At 45.2% G+C, this 8,435-nt stretch overlaps 4 annotated features.

Annotated features, from left to right (window-relative positions):
- Positions 1,626-4,638: an enhancer, noted in NCBI's record as "E195 fragment". NCBI's record gives its function as "enhancer in chondrocytes, cartilage, peripheral nerve, kidney ureters, and dorsal root ganglia" and the evidence as "EXISTENCE:transgenic organism evidence [ECO:0001131][PMID:25940622]".
- Positions 4,220-4,256: a protein binding site, noted in NCBI's record as "SOX probe 1". NCBI's record gives its function as "promotes enhancer activity" and the evidence as "EXISTENCE:protein binding evidence [ECO:0000024][PMID:25940622]".
- Positions 4,311-4,347: a protein binding site, noted in NCBI's record as "SOX probe 2". NCBI's record gives its function as "promotes enhancer activity" and the evidence as "EXISTENCE:protein binding evidence [ECO:0000024][PMID:25940622]".
- Positions 4,466-4,502: a protein binding site, noted in NCBI's record as "SOX probe 4". NCBI's record gives its function as "promotes enhancer activity" and the evidence as "EXISTENCE:protein binding evidence [ECO:0000024][PMID:25940622]".

An 8,435-nucleotide genomic window follows, 5' to 3' on the forward strand; every position in this document is an offset into this window, starting at 1 on the left:
ATCCCTGTCCCCAATATGTCCCCTGTTCAGGGTGCATGAGAAGCTGCACGTAGTTTTAAAGATGGATAACAACATTGACAATATGTCATTCCCCTGTAAGCCAATCTATACTGCATTGTTAGACTCAATACTTGTCTAACCAGGCTGGGAAGATGGCTCAACAGGCCCTGTTCTACCAGAGGATTCAATTCCCAGCACCTCCATCAGGCAGCTCACAGATGCCTGCAATCCAGGCTTCGGCAGATCCTCTATCTCTGTCCTCTGCAGGCCCCTGATCACAACCACACAAACTCTTGACTAAGCACAACACCAAAGGTGCACTTTGTAACTTGGAAAGTCTGATGCTTGTGTCTTTTTTGGGAGAAATGTAAATAAAATAACCAGTAAGTTCCTGGAAGAAAGACACAAATAATTTAAGGGGAGAACCTCCACATAATGTATAGCCCAAAACAAATTTCAAAAAATCTAGTACTAGTGGTGCTATATTGAACAACTGACGAACTCACACCAGCCAGCCTAAAGTCAAGATCAATGCTAAGAAGTCATTTAAAGATCAACAGTGATGTGTAATTTTTTTCAAAACCTGTTTTTAAGGATGGTTCTTAAATGCTTTAACCTCCCTTATAGGCCACCACTCACCAGAAGTAGTGGAAAAGAAAGGATACAGGAGAAGTAGACCTGTTTAAAAAGGTTCTTTGGAGCAACTCCTGTCTGTGTTTCTGGAAATCGGCAGTTCAGTTCACAGGTTAGCAGCAGCTGCTTGATCCACTCACAAACACTTCACGGATACACCAGCAGTCCAGTTCAGAAAGAGTCTGGGTAGCAAACAGGAATCAGCAGTGGTGGCCCTACCTGGCAGAGACAGCCAGGCCTCAGCCTCTGTCCCAGTCAGCAGGAGGGACCAACAGGAACACCATGAGACGTTCTCTGATGTGTGTCTCTCTCAGCGAAGCGAAGATCAGCTATGACTCAAGACCCACAAGCGTTGCACAGCTAGCTGTACCAGCAAGCCTAACTCAGTCTCTATCACTGTCCATCGAGGCCTATTTATACCCTCCACACATCATGTTTCCTCCACCGGTCTTAGCAAGTGACTCTGTCTCAGCTGACGTCACTCTGCCAGTCAGCCCAAATCCAAGGAATCATCGAGAAACTGCAGCACACCACCAGAAATTTTTTGGTGAGTTTCTCTTTATGGAGTCCCAACAAACTCAACTACCCAGTGTCAGGTGGACCAATACATGCGTGCCGTTAGCAAAGTAATCCTTCATCACGTGTCCTTTCACGTGCTTGCTTTAGCAGAACATCCTTTCACCTGTGTCTGCTTCAGCTAAATGTTCCTTCACATGTTTGCCCCAGCCAAACACCACCCAACACAGCTGACTTTCCAAGTAACCCCTAAGTTTCCACTTCAGTGATGAACACAAACAGAACATCAATCTAAACTCAGGCCAAAGCTTTTCACCACACACTTATTCTCATCCCTTTGTTAGCCAGGTCAGCAACGTCACAAACCATGTCTCTGTGATATAGCTTTCTTGTATAAAAATCCCACATTGCCTTTAAAATATCAACACTAGAACATCTGAGAAATGGGTACCACTTTGAAGAAGTCCTTCCAAATACGCATTTGATCTTCTCCTTGGCTCTTTCCCTGATCCATCCTGATGACTGAAAAATGAACACCCTGCTTTATTTTCTCTGAGAATCATTCCCATACAGATTCAAAGATATCCTAGAGTACACGTGTAACTAAGCAGATAGCCTAACTCTCCCTAGCTCTAATATCTGAACAAATAAACAAAGACCCCTTCCAGCAATACGCTTATTCACTGCGCTAAACCCAGCGTCTCCCAGTCTCTCTCACTCAGAGGGGACCGACTTCTACCTTCAAAGCTTCGTAGAGGGAGTGCCCACCAGAATCCTGGATTACCAGCATGCAGTCTATTGATCTGGTGAAATACGAGCTGTGGGTCCAATGAGCGATGCTTGGCCACAGACACCCTATCCATCTGCTCAAAATAACCAGCCTCAGAAAATGAAAGTCAGAAGGAAACTTCAATTTGGATACATGGGGAAGATTAACGAGAGGTTAAGGGCTGTACTGCAGAGATTTTATAGACGTGAAATTGACTCCGGTAAAGGATCTGGTCATGTGCGATGGGTCTGAACTTGCTCTTGCCTTAGCTTCAGTCCGCGTGGAGACCAGGCTTGTTTCACAGAGTTGCCCCGTGGATGGGAAATGCATACCGGTGACCTTCATATTCCTGAACAAAATGGTTCTCCGAGTCAGTCAGCTTCCTTAAGAAAGCTTGTAGCATCCTTTGGTTCTACATACTGCCCTGGGCCTTAACTGGAAATAGATTAATAACAACTACGTAATAGAATAGCAATGCACCACATATGTAGAGTCACTTCATAAAACACAGTTTATCAAGGCTGGGCTGAATCCAATACACCACAGAGCCCAGAGATAACTCAGCTAGTTCTCACTGCTGCCTCGGGCTTTGCCTTAAACACAGTTGTTCATATTGTTGGGGGAAATCACGTCTGCTGAGAGAATGCAGTCGGTAAGAGTTAGAGGTGGGAAGGAAGGTGTTTGATTTTCAATGACTGTGAGAAATAGACCCTGGGAGAAGGAACAGGGACGGAGGAAGGAGGTTACTAGGGGTTGGTGGGCATAGGAGGGGTCTGATCCTCTGAGCCTTGCCTCCAGTCAGGATGGAAAGATACCTTGCTTCAAGAGGGGTTGTAATCACAGTATTATAAACTCATCCTTCTGATTACACTTGCACAAACTAGGCAATCACCTCCAAAGAGTTCATACAAGTAGACAACCTCTTTCAAATTGGGATTCATAGAGGCAGACAACATAAATCACCACCAATTAAAAAGAAATGTTTTTTTGAATCAGTAACAATTCTATGGGAGCATCATCCAAATCAAATAAGCCCAGGGGGTTTCTGCCACTGACCTTGGATCACGAATTATATTTCTTCTCCCACACACCAAGACTTCCCCCATGCAGTCCCAGGGACGACGCTAAAGTGTCAGCTTCAATATTAAAAATTTAATTTTACATTTCCTTAGGCGGATCACTAATTCCAAGGTTCAGCTTGCCTAAACGTTCTGTGGTCGGGTAGATTTTAGTGGTCTTTAGGAGAGATTGCCTCAAATGAAGAAGTCTCTTCCCTACAAGACCAGAAATATTTTCAAAGGAAAGTGAAACTCCCTCCCTGCCTTACAATTTAGCCTTCACAAATTTCAAATCACTCAAAACATATTTTGCTATCAAAATGGTGCCAGGTCCTAGGCAAGGGAGAAGGCTGCTCTGGCCTTACCCAGGATGCAGCAGCAGCCAAGTATTTATTGAGTTCTTGAGTCAGACATAGCAATGTGTAAAGAGAGTTAGAGAAAGCATGGAAGTGAAGTCAGCTCCCTGCCCTCAGGGCACTTACAGTGTGATCAGAAGCCTTTTGTTTTCCTCCTCCTCTCCCTCCTCCTCCTCCTCCTCTCCTCCTCCTCTCCCTCCTCCTCTCCCTCCTCCTCCTCCTCCTCCTCCTCCTCCTCCTTCTCCTCCTCCTTTCCTCCCCCTCTTACCCCTTCCCCCTCTCTCCTTCCTCTTCCCTTTCCTGTTGTCTCTCCCATCACTACCACCACCACCATCATCACCACCACCACCACCATCATCACCATCACCACCACCATCATCATCACCATCATCATCATCATCTAGCTGCCCTGGGCATCATCCAATTGTCAAAACAAAACAAAACAAACAAATAAATAAAACAGAAACAAAAAACCTGAACAACATGATAGATGAATTCACATCAGTTTTATACAATGACCTTAATCACCAATCCCTACAACTGTGCAGATTTTCCCCAGAAAGTTTCTGTCCATATTTGGTTCACAAGGTAGGCATCAAAGATATATACGAAAAGCCCATGAGTGTTGGTGACATCAATAAAGGAAGCTAAAGAAAAGGAAATGTCTGAGCGGTGAGTAGCTCCTTAGGTCTGAATAGAGGGCAGGGGCAGGGAGTGGCTGGAGCCAGAGGAAGAAGGCTGCTTCCAAGCAGCGGGCTAGGTAATAGATGCGAAGGCACGGAGTCCCAAGTAGCCAGGTGGGAGCTGCGGTTGCTCAGGCGACTGGGGCACAGCTCTCTTTGCTTTGGCGGAGATAAGGCCGCTCGGAACTGCATTCATACTGAACTCTCTAGCATAGGAAACAGAAAGAGTTTTGTCCCCTTCGGAGAGAGTCCCATTTTCCACTCAGGCCCCATTTGCGTGCCACAGCCCTGACTCTGCGATCTTCCCTCAATGGGCGCTTATGTTCTCGCCAGGAAGGTCAGCCTTGCTAAATGTTATGGTTTGGAATGGTCCGGCGCAAGGATGGAAAACCGAGTTAATTCAATTAAGGCCCCGGGGTCCTGGGCTTTGAACCAGCCACAGTCTCGATTTTATGAGAGGATGAAAAGTTAATTATTTGCTCAGTTTGAATGAGGTCGACTTTGAAAACCCCTTTCCAAAAGGAGTAGTTTTCACGTCAGCTTTCCTGTGGAAAATCAAGGCAGGTTGAACCCGGGTCACAGGACATCCTTGGGAACTGAGTCTGTCTGATATTGGGGTCCAGAATCGTCTCCTTTATCTGTCTCCTCACCATAAGTAAAGGGCCAGGTGTCACCTGGAAGGTGGCCCAAACCGTGTTTATCTACATAGCTACTTTGAAATGTAAATAAGAAAATATAAGCTGAACTCTGTAAATCAAGGTCTTAGGGTGCTTTGTAAAGAGATGTCTTAATAATTCATTCAGTGGGTTTACCCCATTTTCGACTGCCGGTTTCATTGACGTTTTGCCTAACTTTAATATTTCACATTAAAAGTCGTGCACACGGATGTGTGTCCGGAGATCAGGGAACACTAGGATCGTGCCACTGTTGAAGTGAGAATAATGTTATCATACATCATGAGTCCATCAGCAGCTTGTGGGGTTTGTCTGTCCTTTGTCACATAGGATGGCACCACACACAGAGACACACAAGTTTATGTTTAAAACATTTATGCATCTGCCACCATTTTGGTTTTCATCACCACATACTATACAGCCATGTAAATTGGGATAACCTAAGAAGAGAAACGCATGGTTTCTCAGGAGAAGCTTGGGGCGGAAAGGGCAAAGTTCTCAGCATCCCTAAGGCCCAGGAACGATGTAAAGTGTGGGTAGTGCCGCACTGTAGTAAACCATCCAGTCCCCAGGCCCCAAGCATGGTAAGAAATCACCATGGGGACATGAGGTCGCATCATAGCACTAGTGTCTGTAAAGACACGCTGCCTTTTAAAAGTCTGAGCTCATTGCAGTTACAAATGCATCAGGATTGATTTTACTGCTAGGTCCTTCTTGGTGGACAATTTTGTGGATCTGTGTAGCAGCATATAACACACATGCAATTTTTTTCCTTTCATAGTTAATATAAGAAACCAGAAAGACAAGGTCTCCAAATATAAGACAAATTCCATAAAAAGTTATTATAACCTAAGTGAAAACTTTACTTCAGCAAGCTCTAGGAATATGGGTTTTTGTTTTGTTTTGTTTTGTTTTGTTTTAATACTATGACAGGACCAAAATCAAACATTTTGAGACTAATAGTCAACTGGGGTCTGGGGTCTCTCTCTCTCTCTCTCTCTCTCTCTCTGTGTGTGTATGCGTGTGCGTGTGCGCGTGCGCGTGCGCGTGTGCGTGTGCGTGTGCGTGTGTGTGTGTGTGTAGAAAGATGAGTGAGGTAAGTTGAAAGCCTCTGTTAGTGTCTAGGTTTTCTGGTTGTACGCAGGATGTCTCACATGTGGGATGCCTTACATGCAGGATGTCTTACAGGCACAGAACTGAAACGATTGTCAGGAAGGAACAGCAGACTAGGTCTGAGGTCTTTCACAGCCCTTCAGCTCTCCCTTCATTAGCTCCCAAGGAGTCAAGAGAAAAACGAAATGCAAAATACACCTCTTTCTCTTCACCCCAATGCCAAAATCTAGAGACTTACTTAGTATGCCATCCTATTACAAACCATATAAACAATGGAAATTCCTGAACATGAAAACTGCCCAGAAACCTCAAACAAATGAATTACTGAGTCTTACCCTGTTCAAGTGAGCTTTCAACGAGCTTTCGGAGATAGAGCACAGCTGAGACACAGTTCCCTGGCTTAGGCTTGCTCACGTGGGGTGAGAAAGAGAAGGCGTGCCCAGTACAAGGTACTTGAATACAAAAGCCCTGGTTATTTACTGTACCTCTCCTTGTTTCCAAAGCATTTTGAACAGCTTAGAAAAATGGCAGGTAACACACAGTCGTGTGTGTATTGAAGAGACCTGGAAAACAAAGCCAGCTGGTGTCAGATACGAGCACCGCTTAAGGCTAGAGGGAGGGTAGTAGTTCCCAGTTTTGAAGAATCGTGTCAGCCAGAAGAAAGAGGGGGGACTAAAGGAGAGACAGAAGGAGACATGGTTCTAAACTGCAGTTACCAAGATCATGATAGTAGGTAGTACTCAATGCTTAGATGAGAACTTATTAGGTAAAGTAGGAGGCAATGTTGGAAGAAATTTTGTATGCACATGAACTCATTTAACTTCCTGAAGTAGGTACTATTATTATCTCCAATATAGCAGTGAAAACACAGACACGGAGTGGCCAAGTAAATTGAGCAGTGGTCAAATGAGTTGCTTATATAGCTAAGAAGCTGTGGTTGTTTGCATGAGAAATGTCCCCCATAGGCTGAGGCATTTGACCACTTGTTTACCAGTAGGTGGCGCTGTTGGGGGAGGTTTGGGTAGGGCATAGAGCCTTGCTGGAGGAAGTATGTTTCTGGGGACAAGCTCTGAGAATGTGCAGCCTCACCTTGCTTCTGGTTTATTCTCTGTGCTTCATGCTTGCCATTAAAGACGTTATCTCTCAGTTTCCTCTGCTGCGACTTGATGCTATGCCTCTACCTCACTGTTAGGGACTCTTATCCCTCCAGAGCCATAGCCTAAAAGTAATTCTCTTCCATGAGTTGCCTTGGTTCATGGTGTTTTATCACAGAAAGAGAGAAGTAACTCAGACAGAAGCTGTGCATGGACTATTCAACTAGACAGGTCTTCAAGGCTCTAGTCTGCAGTCTTATAAGGTCACTAGTCTCTTCTCATGGTACCTCCATGTAGCATAACAAAGAGAGACAGTTCATAATAAAATTTAAAATTCTTTAAGCCTTTGTAGATTCAAGAGTCTCTCTGAAAACAAATATGTCTCCAATCAGAAAAAGTAAAATTTTTTCCATGAAAATCAATAAGGCAGGGTAAATTTTTGGTGCAATCAGTGAGACCTGGGAGAGGCAATGACCTGTAGTAGTGACAGAGTCAGGAGGGCTTTATGGGGGACTCACACTAAAGGAACAGACTGGACTGGGGAAGGGGAGCACTTCTGTAAGGAGGAGGGGGAGCACCTCCGCACGGAGGAGGGGGGGCACCTCCGCATGGAGGAGGGGGAGCACCTCAGCACGGAGGAGGGGGAGCATCTCAGCACACAGGTACTGTGCTTCCACTTGAGAAGTTTTCAGGCCCTGTTGAAAACCTTGAATACCTGAGCTACACTTGTGTTCTGATCGGGATGCAGTTTCTACAACATCCTGAAGACGCTGCCTTCCTGAAGGATAAGATGGAAGGAAGAAAAAATATTTACAGAACCACACATTTTCTTGGCATCTATTTTGTATGTCTACGAAGACTTGGAATTCTGTGGAGGAAAAATGGCCACCACCATGCCTACGCATTGTCTTCTTTGTTATTCTCCGGCAACCATGGCTCCTGTCCAGGTCCATGGTTTCTGATGAAACTGGCACAGCAGAGAACAGAAGACTAGAGGGAGAGGTGAAGGAGGGAGGAGAGGAGGAGAAACAGGGAGGTGAAGAAGGGGAGAGAGAGACAGAGAAAGAAAAAGAGAGAGAGAGAAAGACCGAGAGAGAGAGAGAGAGAGAGAGAGAGAGAGAGAGAGAGAGAGAAAGAGAGAGAGAGAGAGAGAGAGAGAGAGAGAGAGAGAGAGAGAGAGAGAGAGAAAGAAAGAAAGAAAGAAAGAAAGAAAGAAAGAAAGAAAGAAAGAAAGAAAGAAAGAAAGAAAGAAAGAAAGAAAGATGAGGAGGAGGAGGGGGAGGAAGGTGGAGGGAGGGAGGGAGGGAGGGAGGGAGGGAGGGAGGGAGAGAGAGAGAGAGAGAGAGAGAGAGAGAGAGAGAGAGAGAGAGAGAGGAGAAGGAGGTTTCAGGGCCTGTATCCCAATGAATGTGACTGACTAAAAACTACAAGGATCTCTAAAGCCATGCTTATTAACAGGCTGGTGATAGATATGAGAAAGGTCACCCATCTGCAGCCACTGGAGCTTCCTTGTCTCCAGAGAATCCCAGGCAGACAAGA

Source organism: Mus musculus, chromosome 11 (assembly GCF_000001635.26).
Source record: "Mus musculus strain C57BL/6J chromosome 11, GRCm38.p6 C57BL/6J".
Classification (NCBI taxonomy): Eukaryota; Metazoa; Chordata; class Mammalia; order Rodentia; family Muridae; genus Mus; species Mus musculus.